The following is a 24,652-nucleotide window of genomic DNA, read 5'->3' as shown; positions in this document are numbered from 1 at the left end:
AACCTATGTTTGGGGCACGAGTGCCTGAGTGAAGCCTCCCTTCCCAAGGGCAAGTTCAGAGTCATATTTAGGATGCAAAATGAGTCCCGATTAGGAAAGCTTTGCTTTTTTTTTAAGATTTAGTGTGTGTGTGTGTATGTGTGCAGGTACCCATTGAATCCCCTGGAGTTGCTGTTATAGGCAGTGGTGAGCTGCCTGATGCTGGTGTGGGCTCTGAAAATTTTAACTGAACACATTTTTGTGGTAGGGAGCATCATCTTGGGGGCGGGGTGGGGGTGGGGAGCATCCCTTGGTCTCTTGGTTTTATTTGCTGTGGTTCATTCAGGGTCCACGAGTGAACCCTCAGGGAGTGGGTCCCTTAATCAGAGAGGTCACAGACAGCTCCCAGAAGCCCTTCGTTTGGTAGGAAGGAGCTGCAGGTGATACGTGTGCCAGCTTTGTTTATAGTTTCCCTCAGTCTTTTCCTACACAGGCCACAGGGCCCCACGCAGCCTCGATCAGGATGCTGCCAGGCTGAGGTATCCCTTCAGAGGAGCAGGGCTGTTTAGCATCTTTACAGAGTTAACAGTGAGATTCTGACCCCAAGGGAGTGTGTGTGTGTGTGTGTGTGTGTGTGTGTGTGTGTGTGTCCATTTCCTGATATTATTCTCTCTTGCCCCTCTGTTGCTAGGTAGCTGGTACATCTGGCAATTGCCAGGTTGAAGATAGAAAGGGCACATGAGGGTGATGGGCAGCTGGATGGGGAGGGAGATTGGACAGGGATAAGGGACCCAGGCAGCGGGGAGCTCTGCATAGCCGCCTCATTCTGCATCCCTTAGCACAGCCAGCCTGGTGGGCACATCCCTGTCTGCCTCGACCTGGCTGCAGGGCCCTGGACCACCTGCAGGGGCAGACCCAGCCCTGGGCCGCCAGGGGAGCTCTTCAGCCCTGAGCCCTGCATCAAGGTCCCCAGCTCCGCCTCCATTTCTGCCCTGCTTTTTGACCACAGCTCCATGAGAGACGCCGGCAGGGAAGGGACAGAGCCATCTTGGGATGCATGTGTGCATGCGCGTTTGTGTGCGCACGTGTGTGTGTGTGTGTGTGTGTGTGTGTGTGTGTGTGTGTGTGTGCGTGCGTGTGTTTAAAACATTGCCTTTTCCAAGCTCTGGCTACTGCTCTCTGTCGGGTGGCTCTTGCGCCCTCCTCTCTCTCTCTCTCTCTCTCTCTCTCTCTCTCTCTCTCTCTCTCTCTCTCTCTTCTCTCCCTGCAAAAATTAAATGAATAATTTCTAGCTGATTCCAAGCGTGCCCACACACCCGTGCCCTTCAGTGTTGATTGGATCTCTCTCTCTCTCTCTCTCTCTCTCTCTCTCTCTCTCTCTCTCTCTCTCTCTCTCTCTCTCTCTCTCTCCTCCCTCCTCCCTCCCTCCCTCTGGCCCCAGTTTGTAATCTGACACAGTGCACTGCAGAGGCTCTCTCTCTGTCTCTCTCTCTCTCTGGGAGCCCGGGAGGCTGGGCACCGAGAACATCCAAGGTAGGCTGCGATTTGAGATTTAATTTTTTTTTTTCCTCCTAAAAATAGCTCCTGTTCCATTCACCTTTCTTCTTAGAGCCGCAGTGGCCCTGGTGACGGGGGCTTAGCAGGGAACTCTTTGCCCCGGTGAAGTTTATTTTCCAGCACTGGGAGGATGCCCTTCGGCCTTGGGTGGGCAGTGGTGGCTGCCGAGGACAAGAGGCTGCCGTGGGTGACGCTTGGTGAGGGATGCTACTGTGGCTTCTGTCTTCGTGTGGCTTGCCACCAAGGGATCCTTGTCAGAGTGAAGGGAAGGGCTTCTCTCATCCGTTCTGTGTCGGCGGAGATGGCGATGACGGTGGCGCTGTGGCTCTCCCGGTCTTCTTGGGTCCTCAGCCTTTCAGACAGAAAAGCCCCTCTGGGCAAAGTTTGACACCACGCTGCTCGGGCAGAGCCTTTCCAGAGGGCAGCAAGTCGGTCTTCAGGGTTTCAGACGGGGCGCCTGGGGCCTGGGGCCGCCTTCCTGGGGGACGGCGCAGGGGGGAGGGAAGCGGGCTCGGAGCATCCCGGTCGCTCCGCCATCCACTGCCCACGCGGACTGAAATGTGCAATGTGAATTTGTCCAACAGTGTCCCGGAGAGTGGCTGCAATGGTTTGTTTGCGGAGACAGATGTTCTTGGCACAGGGTGTGTGTGTGTGTGTGTGTGTGTGTGTGTGTGTGTGTGTGTGTGTGTGTGTGTGTGTGTGTACGTACAGACTTTGCCCTCCACCTGGAAAGGCAGCGTTTGCAGGTTTACAGGATGACCTGCCAGGACGCTGGTGTGGACAGAGAGCCTGAGGGAGGCCATGGTTTGCTGGGACCTCTGGGGGAGCAGTTTGGTTCTGTCCCCAGGGAGAGCATGCTGGCTGTCCCTTGAGCTGACTGAGAGCGGCGGATGTCTGGGTGATCAGATCAGGAAGAGAGAGGGGAGATGAAGAGAAGAGAGCGAGGGAGAAGGAAGGGAAGAAACCAGAGGGAGGAAGAAAGGGAGAGAGGGACAGAGGAAAGGAAGAGGGGAGGAAGATTGAAAGAGGGAAGGACTAGAAAAGGAAAGAAAGTGTGGAGGAAGAAAGGAAGGAAGGAAGGAAGGGAAGGAGGAAGGAAGGAAAGGAGGAAGGAAGGAAGGAAGGAAGGAAGGAAGGAAGGAAGGAAGGAAGGAAAGGAGGAAGGAAGGAAGGAAGGAAGGAAGGAAGGAAGGAAGGAAGGAGCACATTCCCAGCCTGGGTGGAGGGAGGCACGTCCACTGTGGGTTGTGGGGACTGAACTTGGGGCTCACTAGACCCCTCTGGAAAGTCTCTCTGTGTTATAGATCCTCAGGGTGTTGGGGGCTGGGGGCTGAGGGAGAGAAGAGGCAGAAGGTCTTGCCTCAGTACAGACCCTTCTGAAGGACCCTGAAGGAGATGTGGGTAGGAGACAACTCATGTCAGGGAGAGGGGAATGTCACAGATGGAGCTGCCTACTAGGAAGAGGGAGGTGGTTCTGGATGTGGGAGAGTGTGGAGGAGGAGGCGGTACCCGGGGCCCTGGGCCTCTGTGGCAGGTGGTGGAACAATTTCTTCTCTGTCCAATTCTGAGCTAGGCACCGAGAGCTGGGGGCATCTCAAATGAGCCCGGGTGTGGAATGTGACCAGCATGGGGCCTCAGAAAACTACCCCATTCCCCCCATTTCTCCCAGACTTACTAGAGTCCCCCCAACTCTAAACTGGCTCCTTTCTCATCTCGACAGCTGCTGGCCCCCAACATTTGTGGTTCTGTCGTATGAGTTCTGAGGCCAGGACTTCTGAGCTCCAGACAGTGTGGTGCTTTAGGGGTGTATGTGACAGAGGCATGAAGCTTAGGGTAACCAGGGCCCAGAGCTCAGCTTTTCCAGTGGTCCAGGGTAGAGGGAGCAGCTGGTCCTTTACCCTCTGCTCTCACTGACAGCATGAGGGAAGATGGGGAGATGTGGGAGCCACAGGGTGCTTCCCCAGTGTGCAGTGGCCATGCTGGGCTCACATGCCTGTCTGCAAAGACACATCAGGCTTCTGGACAGCTGCCTTGTAGGAACTCTACCATTTAGTGTATGGCATGATTCAGGGGAGGGGCAGATTATCTACCTTTCTAAAAGTTCCCAGAGGTGGCTAGTGCTGCTTGGGACCCCATACGAACACCCCTGGATGAAAGGACACTAAGCCACTCTGGCGAATGTTCTCCATGCTCCCGTAGTCTTTGGTGGGGTCACAAATGGAGCACTGTTACAAAGCATGCAAGTAGCATGCGGGACACAAAGGCTCAGAGGAAAGTGACCTTAAGCCTCCTCTGTGCCCAGGAGGCTCCCGGTGGTGCCACAAGTTGGGGTTCAAGTGCATGGGCAGTTTGACTGGAGAGCTTCCAGTCTACGGGAAGGCTTGAGGAGGTGCCAATCTCCAGAGTGCTCCCCTGCATCCCTCAGACCCATCTTGAAAACACTGACAACCTTCCATCCTGCTCCCTGCCTTCTTATTTGTGTCCACCTGTAGGGAGAGCGGTGTCATTTCCCAGTGACGTGGGAGAGGCCAGCCAGCCTTGGGGAACACCTGCTGTTCTTGTTGACACGCTGTCCATGGAAGGGTGGGGCCAGCTCCTTTCTGTCTTTTTTTCCCCCTGTCTTTCTCTCCTTGCTTCCATCTCTCTCTTCTTTTATCTGACTCCACCCTTTCTTTTCTCTTTTCTTTTCTTTTTAACTGTCTCTATCTCAGCCAAATCCTTGCTCCTGTTTGGTACGTGACCTTGCTTTGGGGGTCTGCATGAAATACCCAGCGTGATTTGTCTTCAGGTTTTAGATGACTAGGAGCCCGGTGTGCTCCAGCCCCCTGCTGGGGTTCTGCTTGCTTGAGTCAATCTGGGCACTCGGTTCTGGTGGGCTGCTCTGACCACTGCTGCATAATATTCCACATAAAGTCCGCCACTCGCGTTCTTGGCCCCTTTCCCCAGGAAGGCAGCTGAGGCATCTCCAGAGCCCTGGCGCACAGTAGGGTCCTTGTGGCTCCAAGTGAGCACTGCCTTGTGCTGTATCTCAGAGTGGTCATTGTGAGGGTATGCATCCCATGTGCCCTAAGGGATGGCTGCCCTGGCCACGTAGGAGGATTTCCTGGCCTTGTGACACATGGCACTGTGGTACTTTTTAGTCACGGTGACAGTTCTCCCTGTACCCTGTGATTCCTGCTCCTCTTATTTCTCTGGTAACAGTATAGGAAGTACCAAAGTTCATACCCCGCCACCCTTTCCCATCGCTCCCCCCCTCCCCTGCTCTGTATGTTAGAGACAGGACTCATTCATTGATGCTGAGGGGGTACTGATAGTTACAGTTGGCTGCTGTTACTAGTGTGTGTGTGTGGGGGGATGACGGACAGAGTCAATGGCTTGCTTCCAGGGCGTGATGGGTGCCTGTCACTGTGAAAGCAGAGTGGCGCTGCTTGATGCTGTCATGTGTCAATGAGTGTTACTTCTACATGTGGCTCACAGGCACTGGTTCCCACTTGACAGGTAGAGATGAAGTGGCTTGTCCCAGATCACGTGACTCAGGCCGAAACAGCCCACGTTCCACGTCTAGCTCTCCTGACTCCAAACCCTGTTGTACTGCAGCCCTACCCTGCCCTTTCCATCCTAGTGGGCATGACAGGCACACAGTGGGACTAACCTTGGACCCAGTGTGTGCTCTATTCCATCGCTGGAGCTTTTGAAAACCACTCTTGTCCTGGCCTCTGGCTCCTAGAGTAAGTGCTGAGGGACGGCATTAAGAAAGAAATATTTACTGGGCGGTGGTGGCGCACGTCTTTAATCCCAGCACTCGGGAGGCAGAGCCAGGCGGATCTCTGTGAGTTCGAGGCCAGCCTGGGCTACCAAGTGAGTTCCAGGAAAGGTGCAAAGCTGCACAGAGAAACCCTGTCTCCGAAAAACCAAAAAAAAAAAAAAAAAAAAAAAAAAGAAAAGAAAAAAAGAAAGAAATATTCATTCATTCATTTGTGTGTATGTGTATATGTGTGGGGGCATATGCATGCCATGGCATGTGTGCACAGATCAGAGGTCAGTTGTGGGAATCAGTTCTCTCCTTCTACCCTATTAGTTTTAGGAACTAAATTCAGGTTGTAAGCTTGGCAGCAAGTGCATTTACTCACTGAGCTATCTTGCTGGCCCATTTTTTTTTTTCCCACACAAATTCTCCTGTAGCCCAAACTATCCTTAAACTTTTGATCCTCCTGCCTCCAACTACTGAATGCTGGGATTATAGGCATGTGTCATCACATCCCATTTGGTGTCAACATTTGTACAACAGCTTTCTCAAGGCATAATTCACTAACCATTCCTCTGTGTAATATATGCCGTGAGGGGCTTGTGATGTGTGGTCTGTGTTATGTGGCCTTTGTATCCATCTCAGAGTTCCCCCACACTGTGGGATGTAGTGAATTTTTTTTTTTTTTTTTTTTTTTTTTTGGTTTTTCGAGATAGGGTTTCTCTGTGTAGCTTTGCGCCTTTTCCTGGAACTCACTTGGTAGCCCAGGCTGGCCTCGAACTCACAGAGATCCGCCTGGCTCTGCCTCCCGAGTGCTGGGATTAAAGGTGTGCGCCACCACCACCCGGCGAATTTTTTTTTTTTTTTTTTTTTAATGAAGGGTGAGTACTTACATCATGATATATAGAGGGGCATTTTTAAAACGGAAGTACCTGTGTGTGTGTGTGTGTGTGTGTGTGTGTGTATGTGTGACAGAGAGAGAGAGAGAGAGAGAGAGAGAGAGAGAGAGAGAGAGAGAGAGAGAGAGAGAGAGATTAGGAATGGTACCCAGGGCCTCACACATAATAGTAGGCAGGTGCTCTAGTCCAGTTCCTTACTGGGGAATTCTAGGCAGTTGCTCTAGCCACACCCAAGTTCCTCACTGAGGGATTATGGGCAAGCATTCTCCTCCTGAGATACAACCCTTGCCTGGTCAGAACTACTGCTGAGAGCAGAAGCATGTATAAAGCACCCCACCCCCACCCCCACCCCCTCTCTCCTATCTTGACTGGGCATTCCTTTTATCTAGACATTCCTTTAGATCCCTCTAGCTCCACCCAGGTTTGTCCACCACTGCCCCCTTTCCCTTTGCATTGAAGTCTGACCTCTCTCTCACGATGGCCTTGGCCTGAGATCTCCTCATGGGCTGTGTGACTCATGCCCCTGGCCTCCTGCATCCATTTCTGATCTTCAGGCCACACAGCATGACATAGTCCTATGACAGCAGGTCTAGCCCGCTGTGTCGTGGGAACTCTGTCATATTTAGTGTCTGTCAGAGCCACTGTGAGGTCCCTAGAGGCTCCCCCCCCCCAACCCCCGCATTCGTGATGTGGTTGTGTTCTTTCTTTCTCCCTTACATCTTAGCCTGGAAGCCTCTACCCAAAGCTGTCCACTTGTCCAGGGGGCTGTTCAGAGGTCACTTCCTCTAAGAGTCCTTCTCTGCCTGACCTGTATGACAGGTGGATCTCTCTCCCTCTTGCACAAGTGGGCAGGGCTGGTCCCTTTGCTCTCTGCTGCCCCCTGGTGGCCTCGTTCTGTGTGAGCACTGAGCACAGGGCACAAACGTCTGGCACAGGGTCTCCTCCCACCCTGATGCCCCACAGCATTCCTGCAGGGAACTAGACTTCTAGACTGCGGAGGTGACTTCCCGACTGCTGGCCCATTGCGGTTCATTTACAGGTCAGCGGCACCTCGAGGCCACTAACTGTCCACAGCTCTGTGTGGATCAGGCCAAGCACTGCTCTAAGACAGCAGTTGATCTGGACCCCAAGTGTAAACTTGGCTCTTCCGAATTTTCAGGTTACACAATCCTCGTGGGTTTCTGGGATATCAGAGCACAAGCAGAGATTAGTAGATGCTCGCTCGTATCCCTAGGGGCAGGAGAGAGGAGGGAAGTCCCTACTGGCCTTTGGGACCACCGAGGTTATCCTGTGAATTCCATTGCCATCCTTGATAGGCAGCTTGGAGTCCAGTGACCGTCACAACAGGGCACCCTCTGGGAGCCTGCCCTGCCCAGTGCTGTGGTTAGTGATGTTCACTGTGGCCACAGTACCCGGTTGAACTTACATGAGGAGTTAGGCAAGGTCACTTTTGCACCTCAGATAGGGAAATTAAGACAACTGACCATACAAAGCTGTGAGGACAGGTCACTGTCGTTATGAAGAGACTCAGGAGGAGAGGTGCCGTCAAGATAGTAATGGAGTTACTGGGAAATATCTGTGGTTTCACAGCTGTTGAATGGGCCAGGTCCTGGAGATTTGCTCCCTGTCTTATTCAGGGTTTCTATTGCTGTGAAGAGACACCATGACCATGGCAACTCTCATAAAGGAAAACATTTAACTGGGGCTGGCTTACAGGTTCAGAGGGAAGCATGAAGGTGTACAGTCGGACATGGTGCTGGAGAAAGAGCAGAGAGTTCTACATCTGGGTTGGCAGGCAGCCGGAAGAGAGATTGACACTGGGCTTGGCTTGAGCTTCTGAAACTCCAGAACTCACCACCAGTGACATACTTCCTCCAACAAAGCCACACCTACTCCAACAAGGCCACACCTCCCAATAGTGCCACTCCCTATGAGCCTGTGGGGGCCATTTCCATTCAAACCACCATGATCCCCACTTGTGCCCAGCAGATGGGTGCATGTTAAATTCCGCTTGTGTTGAACTTGGCTCTGTGATGGTAGGGGCAGCCCAGCCCTTCTCAACCTGACTCAAATGGTGTTTGAGTTGCCCCCCCCCCCCCCACTTTCCCTGATCTTAGTGATTGGAGCAGTTGGACGAACACACTGTGTCGCTGGGACATGATTCACAGAAGTGGCCCAGTGATGGCTGGCTCATTCCTCTGTGCTACCCCATACCTGGTGAGCCCGGGATGCTCCAGTTCAGGCTAGACCAGGCTGGGAGCTCTGGGAGAGGGAGTTAACGCTAAGAGCCCACAGTCTTGAGCAGCAGAGCTCACCACCTGACCCCGAAGAGCTTGTGGACCTTTGTCACCCGTGAGGCACAGCCCAGAATTTCTACAGCCCCTTTTTGCAATGCGTGTGACTTTTCCTTTCTTACAAGCTGCGCTGTCAAGAGTAAATGCAAAGCCAGTGGCCGGGGTGGGAGGGAGAGACTTTCACACTTGTGACTGGCTGTGTCCCTGTGTCCCCATGATGGTTTGGGTTGGAGAGAGGTGGCCTGAACCTTTGTCTCAGCCTGAGATCCTTCACTGGCGTCCTCAGTCAGGACCCTGGCCATGGGGGCCTTGCCCTAGGTGTTTTTGCGGTCTGGGGGCTTCTTTTCCGCTTTGGGGCTTGAGGCTTCCGTCTATGGAGAGCGTGTGTGGGGAACAGCATGCGACAGCCAGAGAATGGAACACCACCAGTATGCTACAGGCGTCATCACCGTCTCGACCTTCAGGTCTCCTACCCCAAGGTTTCCCAGGGGACATTCAACATGTGATCTTGGGTTTGACAGGGGGCAGCGAGACCAGTGTGGTAGTTTGGCTCTTCTGGCTGGTTGTTTCAGGGATAGCCAAGTGTCCCCCCCCCCCCCCACCTCAGCATGGTTCTACGGCTCACTATCATAGAGAGGGGGACATAGGAAACTCTTTTCTCTTGGAAGTGAACACAAGGTTAGCACCAGCCACTGCCCCAACCCCTGTCTCTGGTCTGCATTCTTAGCTAAGGACCACGAGACTCTATTGCTTATTATCACTGGGGTCTGATCCTTCGGGCTCCACCCTGGAGACATGGGTATCACAGAAGTTTCCTCAAGCTCCGGTGTTGCTGGTTAGCAGTGTGCAGACCCCAGTAACATCACTCTCTCTACCTCAGCGCCCCTCCCATGCCCATGTGAAATCCTGCCTGTATTTTACTGACTTTATCTGTTTGCAGTAAGTGTGCTTTTTTTTTAAAAAAGACATGCATAATTTAATGTCATTGTAGATGAGAGCGATACTCGAAAACTGCACGTCACCCCTAAATAAAGTTAATGTATATATGGCACCGCTTGATGAGTGCAGGGGGTGCCCAGCCTTCCAAGTCTGCATCCTGATAGCAGGCCTGTGCCCAGATGCTTACTGTGATATTTATTGCAAGGTCAGCCCGGGAGCAGCTGGCAACGTGCCCCGCGGCGCACCCCCCCCCCCCGCCCCCTCCCTTCAGAGCATCCTTATAAAACAAATGCATGGGTTGAATAGTGGCCCTGGTGAGGTCGCCACCCTAATCCCTTAAGGGTGACAAAGGTTGCCAAGAAGGTCAGGTCTTCTTGTGTGGGGGCGGGGCCTTACCCTGCCTCTTAGGGAGCAGGATGCATTCCTGTTATTAAGAGGTTGGGGGCGGGGTCTGAGACAGAGGAAAACACCCACAGAGCTGTAAGGGATTGTGGCTACCTGAAGACAGCAGAGGCAGCCACAAGAGGTGGTCCCCAAAGCCTGTGGGCACTGCAAGCCCGGTCATATCTTGAGTGAGATTTTTTTTTTTTTTTTTTACTCTTTTTGGCTTTTGGGGGGCCCACCACCCAGCTTCCAAATAAATCGCACATGGAGGGTTATTCTTAATTATGAATGCCTGGCCTTAGCTTGGCTTAGTTTCTAGCCAGCTTTCCTTAACTTATTCCATCTACCTTTTGCCTCTGGGCTTTTCCTGTTCCCTTACTTCTATAAATCTTACTCTTACTCTGTGGCTGGCTGTGCAGCTGGGTGGCTGGCCCCTGGGGTCCTCCTCCTTCTCTGGCTCCTAGCTCTCTCCTCCCAGATTTCTCCCTCTGTGTATTCTCTCTACCAGCCCCGCCTACCCTTTCTCCTGCCTTGCTGTTATTGGCCATTCAGTTCTTTATTAGACCATCAGGTGTTTTAGACAGGCACAGGAACACAGCTTCACAGAGTTAAACAAATGCAACATAAACAAAAGTAACACACCTTAAAATAATATTCCCCGACACTATGATTCCAAAGGTGAGAAGCCAGTGTTGTTCTAACTTGTTTTGGGAGCCCACTGTGTGGATGGAGAAACTGAGGCATGGAGAGGTGAATCGCTAGCTGAGACTCCACAGTCAGAAAGCAGTAAAACAGGGAACACAGTGAACACAATCACCAGAGCTGTGGTGGGAGGGAGGTGGGGGGACCCTTCAGGGTATCCCATGACACAGGATGACTTCTAGACTTAAAAACTCAAAAAACTCCCTTTTAGGGAACATTTGCCTTTATGTACTTAAAAAATGATTATTTTTCCAAAGATTTATTTTTATGTGGATGAGTGTTTGCCTGCATGTATGTCTGCTCTGTGTGTGTGTGTGTGTGTTGTGTGTGTGTGTGTGTGTGTGTGTGTGTGTGTGTGTGTGTGTGTGTGTGCTGGTGCTACAGGAGGCCAGAAGAGGGTATCAGTGCCTGGAACTGGAGTTACAGGTGGTTGTGAACCACCACGAGGGTGTTGGGAGTCGAACTCGGGTTCTCCCGAAGAGTTAACAGTACTCTTAAAGGCTGAGCCATCTCCCCAGTCCCTATAATTACATCTTTTGAGAGAAGATTCTATGTATTCCAGGCTGGGGATGCTTCTGCCTTTACCTTGAACGCTGGGGTTGCAGGTGTGGGTCACCTTGCCCGTTTTATGTAGTGCTGTGGAAGAAACCCAAAGCTTCAAACATGCTAAGCAAGGACTCTGCCAACTGAGCTACTGTGAGTTTTGGTGCCTGTCCTGGATCTCGCTCTGTAGACCAGGCTGGCCTCGAACTCACAGAGATCCGCCTGGCTCTGCCTCCTGAGAGCTGGGATTAAAGGCGTGCACCACCACTGCCGCCTGGCCTTTGCTTTATTTTTTGATAAAGAAGTTGGGAGTCAACAAAACGGCTCAACAGGTAAAGGTGATTACCGCCAAGACTGGTGGTCTGAGTTCGATCCCCAGGAAAGAACTGACTCTGCAAAATTGTCCTCTGATCTCCACATGAATCCTGTGGTGTGTGTGCGTGTGCGCGCGCACACACACACATAATAAATTATATGTTGTAGTTAATAATTAAAAACAAAACAAACAAGTGAAAGAAATCAAGTTGGGAGCTGGCTTTGGGAAAGCATAATCGGAAGGGGCAGTGACTTCTCTGTGACTTCTGGGGCGGGCGAAGCGGGAGCTTGATGTTCGACTCAGAAGGAGGCTTCTCCAGTCAGGTCCTGGGCACAGGAAGCGGGATGTTTAAGGGGACTTCGCACAAGGTCCTATGTGAGTTGGTGGGGTTCACTTTTCCAGCCTGCACTGGGGGCCCATCCCCCACTTCTCTGTTGCCGAGGATTTAAACCCTGCTTCTAGATTGTTCCCATGCTTCCAGAAGTCTCTCTTCTCCCTGCAGCCCCTAAGCTCCTATAATCCTATTTTACTTTCTTCTCCCCCAACACACTCCACTTAAAAGCAAGCCCCGTGTACACTCTGCATTAAAGCTATCGATTCTGACTCAGATGTGGAAAGCCACCAGACCCCAGAGGAGGCCTTGACAGCGTGTGTGGAACGCTAATCAGGGCTCGTGGTGGCGAGTCATGTGTGTGTGTGTGTGTGGGGGCTCAGACTTGCATGGATCCAATTAGAGGCTCAGCCAGGCCTGCCAGGGCTGAACAGGGACAGCAGCCACCCAGCCAGGCCACCTCCCAGCCCATGGAGGCAGTGGGGGTAGGGGATGGGCAAAACTCCCTCATCAGTGAACCTGAGAGTGAGCGACAAGTCCTTTGAAAGCTTGTGAACATCAATGGTCTTTTTTTCTTTTTCTTTCTTCAAGACAGGGTTTTTCTTTGTAGTCCTGGCTATCCTGGAACTCACTCTGTAGACCAGGTTGGCTTTGAACTCAGAGATCTGCCTGCCTCTGCCTCCCAACTGCTGGGATTAAAGGCGTGCGCCACCACCACCTGCCACTCACTGATGTCCATTTGAAAACACTCTTTCCACTCAAATTCTAAAACAAGGTGGTTTTCAAACACAAACAGCAGGTGACATTTTCTTTTCCTTTCTTTCTTTCTTTTTTTTTTTTTTCCAGAGCTGAGGACCGAACCCAGGGCCTTGCACTTGCTAGGCAAGCGCTCTACCATTGAGCTAAATCCCCAACCCCGACAGTTTTCTTATTAGTGATTAGGGATTCTTGGGAAGACTGTGAGGCAACTCAGGACTGGCTGGGGCAGAGTGGACCCACCTAGATGGGGGCCTGCAGGAAGCCAGTGGAGCAAGAAGCAAGCCTCTCTCTGTTCATTAGCTAATTGCTGCTAAAAGTTCTCTGTGGGACCACTGGCAGCCAGGGCTGCTTCTGGCTTCCAGGCATTGGCAGGAAACCTACTTCTCCTGACCACGGACCTTGGAACTGCAGTGTTTCATGACAAAGAATACATTGCTGGTAGACATCATCTCCTCTGGACCCTTGGTGGAAAAGGAGATGTCCTGGACCACGCTGGCATGCCTGGGCGGCGCTGCTCAAGCATATTTATTTCATGAGGTTTCTACATGGTTGCTACCCCACACCAGCTTTATGCATGGGCAAGGAAGCCCAGAGAAGTCACAGGCTTTGTATCTGGGACTGGGGAGGGGGACCAAGACTCCAGTCTAGATGCTGATTCTAGAGCCTTCTGTCTCCACCATAGAGGACCTTGACAGGTAGAAACAAAGGAAGAACTCACCCTCCCCGCCCCCCCACCCATACTCATACTCCACCCACCATGCACGTACACAGACGTGCCAACTCAGCCAGCTCCTTGATGGAATGTGGGGTTTTTTTCTTTGTTAACTGTGGTGTGGACAGTTTTCAACATTTCCTGGAAGCACTGCACAGTTTCAGCTGTTGAGAAGTCTAGATTTTTCTCTGCCCCTTGTAGTATTAAACTGGCAACTATGGGGAGTCCCCAGGACTTGTCCATGCTGTGTTGTTGGGGTGTGGGGTCGGGGTGGGGTGTCTCCAGCCCCCTCTAAGCACAGCGTGGGGGTGGCCTGTTCATCTCACAGGGCGAAGGGTCTATCCTCAGCAAAGGGAGATACGGTGGGGGGAAAGGTAGCTATTTATGGGGGACGTCGCCATCTCCAACTGTTTCCTGAGAATGTGAGGTGGTCCGCTGTGGAGGGGAGACCCAGGCCCGCCAGCGCGGCTGTGGAAAGGCTCAGCAGCTTTCCTCCCTGCCTTCTCCCCAGCACTCTGATAAAGCCGGATCCTTGAGGCTAGAAAGACTCACCGGACAAGTCCAGGTTTAGAGATGGACACTGATTAAGTTAAAGTCAAGGTCACGAACCTTCCTCCCTGAGCACTGTTTGTGTCTTTGTTTTAGCGTCTTCGTTTGAGATGTCTTTGGGAACACACAGATAATCTCTGTGGGCGGTTTCGATTTTTATCAGTTGTGTTGACTTTTCTGACTCTCCGGGGATATGCAAATTAACCCCAGGGGGAGGGGCTTCTTTCCCTTGTAGAGTTAACTTTTCCTGATGGTCCTGTCCTGTGTCACTGGTCGTTGTCCATGGCACCACCTGCGCTGGTTATATCTATAGACGATAGGGTGATGTATGCTAGCTGGGAGTGTGTGAGGCCCCCTCCACTCCCACTCAGCAGACCAGCTGTGCTCAGGACGGTTCAGAGGACCTGCATCTCAATCCAGGGTTGTGACCTGCTGTTGGCCTGCTGATCGATCGGACTGGGGTCAGGGTGGGAGTGGGGGTGGGGGTGAGAGCAGAGAGAAAATGAAGATCCTGAGCTGGAGAAAGGCCTGGGGGTGTCAGGAGATTTATTTCTGTGAACCAGCACAGGCGCCTTTATTAATTAAAATGTAATAAATTAAAAGAGACTAATGGACCCGTCAGGCCACCGTTTGTCATCTGCTGCTCAGAATCAGGCAGTTACAGGGCTTGTGATAATCAGAGGGAAAAAAGAGGTTGGCAGGAAGACAAAGAGAGAGACCGGGGCAGGAGAGGGAGCTGTACGGACGCTTTGGCAGACCTGGGGGTGGCCCATGGCAGTCTAGGCCTAGGTTCACATTCAGCCCCATTACAGAGAACTTAGGCTTTGCGCCCCTGGGCTGAGGTTGGAAGCTTCCCTTGGTGAAAAGAAGAAATCTTTCCTCAGATCCTGAGAACATATGCAACCTTCCAGGACAGGAGTCCAGACGGCCCCTCCTCCCCGGGGCTGCACTTTGTGAGAATCCAGCACTCACCAGCAATGCTCTTTCTATGGAGGCTCTATCCCAGAGGCTTATGCCAGGAGCAGGCTTCCTGTTTGGGAAAATTCAAACTCATGACTCAAAAACAAGCAATTCTTATACTTTCTTAGGAAAAGTCTTTACTAGTAGAGAAACATGTATACTCCACGTGAATAGAGACTTATATATATATATATAAAATTTGGTTTTTCGGGGCTGGAGAGATGGCTCAGAGGTTAAGAGCACTGGCTGCTCTTCCAGAGGTCCTGAGTTCAATTCCCAGCAACCGCATGGTGACTCACAACCATCTGTAATGAGATCTGGTGCCCTCTTCTGGCCTGCAGTCATACATGCTGTATACATAATAAATAAATCTTTAAAAAAAAATTTGGTTTTTCAAGACAGGGTATCTCTGTGTAGCCCTGGCTGTCCTGGAACTCTCTCTATAGACCAGGCTGACCTCGAACTCACAGAGATCCACCTGCCTCTGCCTCCCGGGTGCTGGGATTAAAAGCGTGCACCACCACCGCCTGGTGAGACTCTTAATTTTTTAAGTGTTTTTCTCCCGACTCCCCTCTGTGATCTAAAGAGGTTTCCATCTCAAAAGCCTAACTTTTGTTTCAAGACAGGGTCTCATTATGTAGACCAGGCTGGCCTTAAACTTAGGGATCCACCTGCCTCTGCCTCCCTGAGTGCTGGGATGGATGTCGTAAACCCCCATGCTGGCCCTATAAAATGTAACGTTCGCCGGTGTACTTTGTTCAGGTTCTAGTCACCTGGCGTGCTGCTTGTAGGTTTTTTTTTTTTTTTTTTTTTTTTTGTCAACTTAACACACCTGGAAAGAGGTAACCCTCAGCTGAGGGTCAGCCTCCACGGATTGGCTTGAGAGTGCATGGGTGGGGCATTTCTTGATTGATGATTGAAGTAAGGTGACTCAGCTTACAGTCTGTGAGTGGGGGTATCACCTGGATTGTGTAGGAAAGCCAACTGAGCACATCCTTCCATGGCCTCTGCTTCAGTTCCTGCCTTGGTTTCCCTTGGTGACGGGCTCTTCGAGACAGGGTTTCTCTGTGCTGTTTTGGTGCCTGTCCTGGATCTCGCCCTGTAGACCAGGTTGGCCTCAAACTCACAGAGATCTGCCTGCCTCTGCCTCCCGAGTGCTGGGATTAAAGGCGTGCGCCACCACCACCACCACCACCACCACGACCACCGGCTGGCGACGAACTCTTAACACGTAAGCCAAATAAACCCTTTCCTCCCCACGTTGCCTTTGGCCAGTGTCTCATCACAGCACCAGAGAGCAAATGAGGGTACCTGGGAACTTAGGAAAAGGAGTCCATGCTTAGCGAACGCCCCCGGTGGGGGAGGTGCGCTCTGTTGCCTCTCATGGCTGTTTTGTTTCTCCTGTTTTCCTGTGGTTTAGGAAAAGAACCACATACAGACGTGTGTGTGGGGACTACAACCCGCCAAGGGCAACCTGGGAAAACTATCATGCTATTTCCATTTTAAAAAGGTAAGGTAGAGCTGGGGGACATGGCTTAGTGGGTAAAGCACCCGCTGTGGGGGCAAGATGACCTGAGTTCACTGCTCAGAACTCATGTTTAAAAAAAAAAAAAAAAAAAAAAAAAAAAGCCCGGTGGCTTGTCATTTCATTTCAGAGCTGAGAAGGTGGACACAGGTGGATTTCTGGGGCTCTCTGGTGAAGCAACCTAAGCTACTTGGCAAATCAGAGACCCTATCTCAAAACAACGGGAGGGGGAGGGGCTGAGGACTTGCCCACTAAGTCTTAGTGGGTAAGGGTGATTGCGACGAGCCTGAGGACTTGAATTGGATCCCAGGGACCCACATGTCGGAAAGAGAATAGATTCCTGCAAGTTGTCCTCTGACTTCTATATGTACACACACACACACACACACACACACACACACACACACACACACACACAGAGTGAGTGAATGAAATAATCAACCTGTTAGAAAGTGGACAATCTCTTTATGGGAACTTCTTTTGGAGGGTGCTTTTTAATCTTATTAGTGATGTAAACCTTTGCTGCTCTCTGGGAAGCTGGGTTGCCCAGTTCCCCATTGTGTTCCGGGCTGCTCTGGGTCCTCCCTCTCTGCTTCTCTCCCCAGCACTCCTTCCATTTCACCCGCTCCTCCTCACCATCCTTCTGGCTCCCAGCTGGACTGTGGAGCCCCTTCAGTGGCATCCCGCCAGCTGGCAGGAGAGACCCACTTGTTGGTGTTGGAACACATGGCCTCGCCCTTGTGGACCCAGCCAAGTGATAACTGTCCTAGCTGTGTGTGCCGGGCCCTGAGCCAACACTGGGCCATTGTCTGCCTTGTGTCGAGTTATGGTCTTGGCAGACTCTCGTCCTCCGACACGACGATGACCTCTAATCTCCGCAGATCCTTGAATTTATACTTGGCACCGGACCATGAGGCCCTGCTGTCGGGATCAGCAGAGTGACACGAATTCAACATCAGGTCCCTTGTCTGAGTTTCTGTCTCACGGGGGACGATGGGAAGGTGACAGTGGCCTCATGGTTTCTGTGGGCATGTCACACTTCAGGGTCCTGGTGCTTCCTGTTTGTGGGACTCCATGGCTCAAGCAGCCCCTGGGGGCAGAGGGTATCTGTCACAGCTCTCAGTATGAAGATGAGAAAGATCTGTGATGGGTGTCACACGACACCCAAATAAGTCTTCATTCAGGAGGACCCTAGAGGAGGTGGGTGGCTGTGGTCTGGAGGGCACTCTAGCCAGGACAACTGCGGGGACCTCCAGTGCCAGGTCAGGTGGGTTTTCTCTCTTGAGGGAAGGGCAGTGAGCTTGAGATAATAGGACAGGAGGCAGCTGGGATGTGTGGCCAGGTGAGCCGCAGACCCAAGGCTCCTTCCTTGAGATGTCTGTCTTGGGCGTCTGTCCATGGCTCCATCCAGGGAACAACTACCAGAAGTAGAGTATGGGTCTATCAAGAGACTCCTCCTGTCTCTTGAGCATCCCACAGAAGGGTCCTCCCGGCAGAGAGGCTGGATTTGCTGATGCAAAGGGGAGCCAGGCTATGGTGCCAGGATCAGGCTTGCAGAGTCCTTGGAAGATAGCAAGAGGAACATAGTAAGATAGAAAAGTCTTACCACCGTGTTGCTGCCTCAAGCTTCTGGAGCAGAAATTTATCTTATGCTTAAAATTCAAGGTCAGGGGATTTACAGGTCATGCTCTTGGTGGGTAGGTGGGGAAGATGGAGGTCCTTCGGTTCCTATTCCAGCTTCCAGTGGTCCTCAGTCCTCTGTACCCCGTGGCTTGTGGCCACATCTCTGTGTTGGCATCATTCATCCCATGCATCTCGTCTCTTTTAGGGACATATTTACTAGCTAGAGTGGTAGCCTGATCCTCATGTCTACTTGAACTAAATCTGCAAGGGACCTGTTGCCAAGTAAGGTCACAGTACTCTGATGATGAAGACACTGTTCAACCCATTACGGCCAAAGCAGCTCACTATGCAGCCCAAGGTGACCAAGAAAGCTGTGATCCCCATGCCTCCAATTACGGGATTACAATCACGTGTCAACAACACCTGACCAATAATCCCACCTTAAAAATGAATTACCTAAACCTCTCATGGCCCTAGAGTAATCAGCAAATCAAATAGGACTGCCCATTTCTTTAAAAAGATACAATTTACTTACAAATCTTTTGGGGACAAATATTTTGTTATTTTAGGGCAGTTTGTAGCTGAAAGATGGACAGTCCCATCTGTAATGCCACAGTCCTGTGAAAACAGGTCTTTCCTTTTTTATTCTTAAGATTTGTTGTTTAGTTTTTACTTGTGTGTGTATTGTGTGTGTCTATGTGAGCAAATGGTCATGTTTTGCGTGGGTGCCTGATGAATCCAGAAGAGGGTGTTGTATCCCCTGGAACTGGAGTTGCAGGTGGTTGTGTGTTGTCTGACATGGGTGTTGGGAACTGAACTTGGGTCCTCTGTAAGAGCAGAGCACACTCTAAGCCACTGAGTCATCTCTCCAGCCCCATGGTCCTGCCCTTCTGAGCACAGCCACAGTGAGTGGGTCTTTTGTTAGTGTGTGTTCCTCCATAGCATGGTAAGGTCTAAGCAGGGATTGGACAGTGCTTTCCATGGCGGGGGGGCGGGGGGGGGGGGGGGATCCAACCAGGCCCTTCCATCTCCATGCTTCTGCTGGCTCCACCATAAAATGCCAAGCATACACTGTGCCATCCATCATTTTCATTTTTGATGCAATCTGAAGTTCTCGGAAGACCATATTTTCTTAGCATATTGCAACTTTAAAGACACTATTTTATCTGTCAGTAGCAGCAGCTTCTATTAACTGCCCCCGGTGAGCAATGCATTGTGGGGATTTTAGTTGCTAACATATGTGTCTTGCTGTGGGTTAGGCTAATGCTCGCAGCAGGAAATGGCCAGAACTTGGATGGCTCAGTCCAGAAGGTTTACTGTATCATGTGGAGATGCAGGAGAGGCAGGTGTGAATTCCTTGTAGCCATTCAGGACCATGTGTCTTTATTTATGGTTCTACTTTGTATAGGGCCCTGCATCTCCACATAGAGCTGGCATGGAAAGGAAGCTTCTGGTCCTCCTTTGTAGATGTGGCATCTTTCCTGCTGGAACAGGAATGCTGGGTGCTCCCAAGGCTCCACAGGACAACTGTGGGGATCCAGATTTATGAGGACACTGAGACCTGTCCTAGCCACATGTGTGTCTCTAAAAATTACTAGCCTGGGGTTGTCACGTGGCAGGGGGAGGAACGGGAAAAGAATCAACATCTCTTAATTATAAGTACTTGTAATTAACACCCGTGACCTTCAATTCATCTGAAAGTATTGCTTAAGCTGGGCTTGTTAGCACGAGGTGTGACATCGACTTAAGGAAACTTCGGCAGAGCATTGACAGAGCCTGGGGGTGGAAAGGACGTTCCCTTCGGGGAGCAGAGGGGCCAGGGAGTTAATGTTTAATAGGCTCAGAACACAGTGGGGGATGAGACCTTTTTGGAACCATTGAAGGTAACAGCTAGACAACTCTGAGAGTCCTTAGTTCTACTGGATGATATACAAGGCTGACATGCGTTTTACTGAGAAGCATCTTTGTGGAAGGGCAGATGTTCTATTTACTCATCCTTGTTGGGAAGAAGTTGGGCGAGCATTTGGCTGGTTAAAGCTTCAGGCCTTGGAGCAGCACAGTTCAGCTGAGATTCACTCAGGATGAGGACTGAGAGGCTTCCAGTCTGAGGAAACAGGATCAGCTGAGGAATTGGTGAGGTGAGGTAGCTGTGGCTTGTTCTGCTTCTCTGATCTTCCAGCATTCACCCCAAATAACTGGCCTCAGGTTTGATTTTATTAATAAGAACTTTTAAGATGCTTGTCACGAGTCATTTATTTCTTTTTAGAATTAGTTCTTTGAGGGTTCAGATCTCCTGCCCACCCCCACTGCTCTACCCATCCACCTTTGTGTCTTTTTTATTTTCTTAAATGTTTTTTAAGACCGATTTGCATTGCCTAAATATTCTTGGCTGTGTAGTCTTCCATTGGAGAATGGTCATCTTACCAGGGACTATACGCTTAGAGAAAACTGTCTCTCCTGGCAGCTAACAATTGCCATTTGATCCATGGATAGGGGTGGAGTTGTACGTCCAATTCTTCCCTCCACGTAGGGATTTGTTCTGGCTTGGGTTTGCACAGGTTTTGTGCATGCTGCTGCAATTGCTATGGGTTCATAGGTGCAGCTTTATTGCTGTGTCCGGAAGACATTTCCTTGTAGTTATCCACCTCCTCTGAGTCTATGATCTCTCTGCACCCTCTTCTGCAATGATCCCTGGGCCTTGGGAGCAGGAGAGTGATATATATGTTCCCTTTAGGACTGACTATTCTGCAGTCTCTTGTAGTTGGAGAGTTTCTCTTTGGGTCCCACCAAGCCCCTGCAGTCCCATAGCCCACTTAGAAAATAAACACACAGACGCTTATATTATTTAAACTGTTTGGCCTAATGGCTCAGGCTTCTAGCTAGCTGTTCTTATATCTTAAATTACCCCATTTCTTTTAATCTATAAGTTGCCATGTGGCTCGTGGCTTACCGGTATCTTAACATCTTCTCATGGTGGCGGCTGGCAGCATCTCTCTGCCTTAGCCTTCCACTTGCCAGACCTCTCCTCTCTCTTTGTCCTGCCTATACTTCCTGTCTGGCCACTGACCAATCAGCATTTTATTTATCAATCAATCAATCATCCACAGCAGTCTCTCTCTCTCTCTCTCTCTCTCTCTCTCTCTCTCTTTTTTTTTTTTGCACTTTGACCGATTGTGGACCTCTGTGTTGTTCACCAGTTACTACAAATAGAAGCCTCTAAGATGTGGCTCGTGTCTTAGTCACTGTTCTGTCACTGTGAAGAAACACATGACCAAGGCAACTCTTAGAAAAGAAAGTGTTTAACTGGGGAGCTTGCTTACAGTTTTAGGAGGTTCGTCCATGGTAGGGAGTGGGGTGGCAGGCAGGCATGGTGCTGGAGCAGTGGTTGAGAGCTTTACATCCTGATCAGAAGGCAGCAGGGAGAGGGGGAGAGAGGAAGAAGAAGAAGAAGAAGAAGAAGAAGAAGAAGAAGAAGAAGAAGAAGAAGAAGAAGGAAGAGAGAGAGGGAGGGAGACTGGGCCTGGTGTGGACTTTTGAAATCTCAAAGCCCACACCCAGTGATACTCCTCTTCCAACAAGACCCACCTCCTGATCCTTCCCAAACAGCCCCACTAACTGGGGACCAACCGTTCAGACAGGTGAGCCTATGGAGCCATTCTCATTCAAACCATAGGTTGAGAGAGGCATTGATTTCACTCAGAATGATTGTGCCTTCTGAAGATTCTCTCATTTGCTATTCAGTGTCCTAACACCACCTGCTAATCACGAGTAGAATGTGAGGGACAGCCTCCACACTCCACACTCCACAGCAATAACCAGTGAAACGTTTTACCAGACACATTGCATGTCTCCCTTGCAAGGGGGTGGCAGGTTTGTACCGAACTGCCTCCTCAGGACCCCTGCCTTTGAGGTAGATAGTTATGAGTGTGTACTGGCTGAGTGAGAATCCTGCATGGCCAACAAGAGTCCATAACCTGGCTCTGTCCACTCTTCTACACCTTGCTCTTCCTTGACATGCATCTCAGACATCATCTAGATGTGTAGATTGTCCTCACTCCTTGCTGAAGGGGTGCAGTGGTAAAGTGGTCTGTGGAGAGATATGTGGGCTTCTTCCAAACTTTGTTCTTCTCTCTCTCTCTCTCTCTCTCTCTCTCTCTCTCTCTCTCTCTCTCTCTCTTTAAGATTTATTAATTTATTATGTATACAGTGTTCTGTTTGCATGTATACCTGCAGACCAGAAGAGGGCACCAGATCTCATTACAGATGGTTGTGAGCCACCATGTGGTTGCTGGGAACTGAACTCGGGACCTCTAGAAGAACAGCCAGTGTTCTTAACCTCTGAGCCATCTCTCCAGCCCTTGTTCTTCTCTCTTATCTGTGAAATCACTGTAGGTAAGACTTCACACCCATGCGGATCCTAGCAGGATGAATTTCGGAAGAGGAGACATTTATTCTTCAAAGAGGTGGAACCAAGACAGGGGGAGTTCCACGAGTTTGAAGTTAGCCTGGGCTATATTGTGAATTCTAGGCCAGCCTCGGCTAGAGTGTGAGACCATGTCTCCAACAAAACAAAATAAACTGGGTGGTGGCTCATGCCTGTAATCTCAGCACTTTGGAGGCTGAGGTTGGAGGATTTCTGCAAGGTCAAGGCTAACCTGGGCTATATAGTGAGTCTAAGGTCAGCAAGTAGATATATAGGAGACTGTCCCACAAAGCTGGAGGAAGAAAAAAAGTCAGGCCAGGCCTCCCCTCCCTGATTTTTCTAAGCTAGGCCATCTTAGAGTACTCTCCACTCTCAATCTTCCATAGGTTGTTCAGGGTACAAATTCATTCTCACACTTGGGCCTCTTTTGTCCGTAGAGAAGTCTGACTTGTCCTTCTCTCGTTTAAAAGCCATTTACAAATCTGGGTGGATCTGGGTGGAAAGTGAAGTGTTTCTCTGCACAGCATTCTGAAGTAGAGCATCTCTCTCTCTCTCCTCTTTTTTTTTTTTTTTTTTTTTTTTTTTTGGTTTTTCGACACAGGGTTTCTCTGTGTAGCTTTGCGCCTTTCCTGGGACTCACTTGGTAGCCCAGGCTGGCCTCGAACTCACAGAGATCCCCCTGCCTCTGCCTCCCGAGTGCTGGGATTAAAGGCGTGCGCCACCACCGCCCGGCTATCTCTCTCCTCTTTTTATAAAGGGGTCACTCACAACATTTCTGTGTGAGGAAGTTGTGTGAGAAGGGATGACGTTGCCATCAACCCTGTCCTGTTGGAATGCTGGCAGCCCCTCCCTGACGAGGCACCGCCATCCCAACCTCTAACATCGCCACTGGCTCTCCAAAGAAAATACAGGTTTTAAAAGAGGCTTTGAGATGAGGGTCCTCCTTGAGGCCATTTCTCAGGGACTGATGAACTTGGGTCCATCCTGTCCTCTGGACAGATGGTTTATTAGACACAGACTCTTGGGGCAGCAACCCCCAGTCACCTCTAGGTTCTGCCCTGAGCTCGGCAGGAGTCGGTCTTGCTGGCGCTCGCCTGCCTGGAGACAAAAGGGCTGGCTCCTGATGGTGTGTGAGGTAGCAGCTGGCCAGAGTCCCTTCTCCCCCTCCCCCTCCCCCTCCCCCATTGACTCATCACTTTACATCCTGTATCCTGTCAGCTGCTCTTGTTGGGTACCGGGCAGGTTATATTTTCTTTATATTGGGCCGTTTCAAACCGAGCTGGCAGGTTTAACACATTCCCAGTGTACAAGCACTCACACAGGCCTCCTCCCAAGGTTTGGTCCTCCCTCAAAAGAAGCTGCGGACACATCAGACTCATGTCAACTCCAGTTGGAAGTTGAGATTTGGAGCACTGACCGATTTATTAAATACTTTATTTAATATTTACATATGTGTATAATGTGTTTGGATCCGACCCATCCCCCATTCCCAGCCATCCAATCCTTTCCCTATTCCTCCCAACTTCATGCTCCCCCCTCCTTTTTAATCCATTGAGTCTACTTAGGGTAGCCTGTATGTTCGTGGGTGTAGGTAGGGACATCTACTGGAGCACAGGGTAACCTCTCAGGTCATATATTCCTGAAGAAAAGCGATACTCCCTCTCAGTAGCCATCAATTGTCAATGGCTTATTCGGAGTGGGACTTTGCGAGTCTGCCCCCCCCCCAATTTTTTTCCCATATGGATTTACATATACCAACTTGGCCTTAAACTCTCCATGCAGCCCATGTGGTGGTATCTGGAGGACTTTGACTGCCAACCCTAGACTCAGGAAGAGAGGCAGAAGGGCCAGGCTCTTTAGTGGGTAGCCAGGTGGGGACCCACCCACTCTGCTCTGGCAGCACCTCTGTTCTGTTGGGAGGCTGGACAAGGAACTACTTTGGAGATGTTGAGGGGTTCAGCCTGAGTCAGATTTCCCCATCAGTGCAGAGGCAGGCGTGATGTGGGGGGTGGGGGAGGGGGGAGGGGGTTGATGAGTGGGCCGAGAGCAGCACAAATCTCTAACTATTAAGAGAGGAGGCTATAGAAACAAGCAGCCTCCTAATGAGGGTATGTGGGCAGAGGAAGATAAATGACAGAAATTGACCTTTAAAATGCCTCTATAAGACCTGCACACATGTCATGTTTCCTAGTTTCTCCATGTTAAAATAGGACAGAGATGCTCACTAATACCCCAGGTTTATGATGGCTTTCTTGAGAAGGAATTAGATGCTCTGGGGATATCTGTTTCTTTCCCTCCTCCATCCCAACCCCTCCTCCTACTGAACACAGCCTTATACATGCTAGGCAAGTGCTTGGCCACTGAGCTGTGGTCCTAGACCTCTCTTTTTGTTTCAAGAGAGGGTCTTACTAA

At 50.7% G+C, this 24,652-nt stretch overlaps 1 protein-coding gene across 9 annotated transcripts in view; it reads left to right on the top strand.

Annotated features, from left to right (window-relative positions):
* The first annotated feature begins 978 nt into the window (after positions 1 to 978).
* The window catches only part of Rimbp2 (RIMS binding protein 2), a 191,720-nt gene continuing 168,046 nt past the window's right edge, over positions 979 to 24,652 (top strand). For 4 of the 9 annotated variants that reach the window (XM_052755513.1, XM_052755512.1, XM_052755511.1 and 1 more), the window contains exon 1: positions 979 to 1,512. The gene's annotated coding sequence lies outside the window, so the exon portion shown is untranslated. Of the gene's footprint in view, positions 1,513 to 1,641; positions 1,734 to 24,652 lie in introns of those variants that run through there. The other 5 variants (XM_052755519.1, XM_052755517.1, XM_052755503.1 and 2 more) reach the window with 4 other exon arrangements.

Source organism: Peromyscus californicus, unplaced genomic scaffold (assembly GCF_007827085.1).
Source record: "Peromyscus californicus insignis strain IS unplaced genomic scaffold, ASM782708v3 Scaffold_2__1_contigs__length_46816999, whole genome shotgun sequence".
NCBI lineage: Eukaryota > Metazoa > Chordata > Mammalia > Rodentia > Cricetidae > Peromyscus > Peromyscus californicus.
Note: the sequence above shows the minus strand (reverse complement) of the source record. Positions and strands in the feature narration are given on the sequence as shown.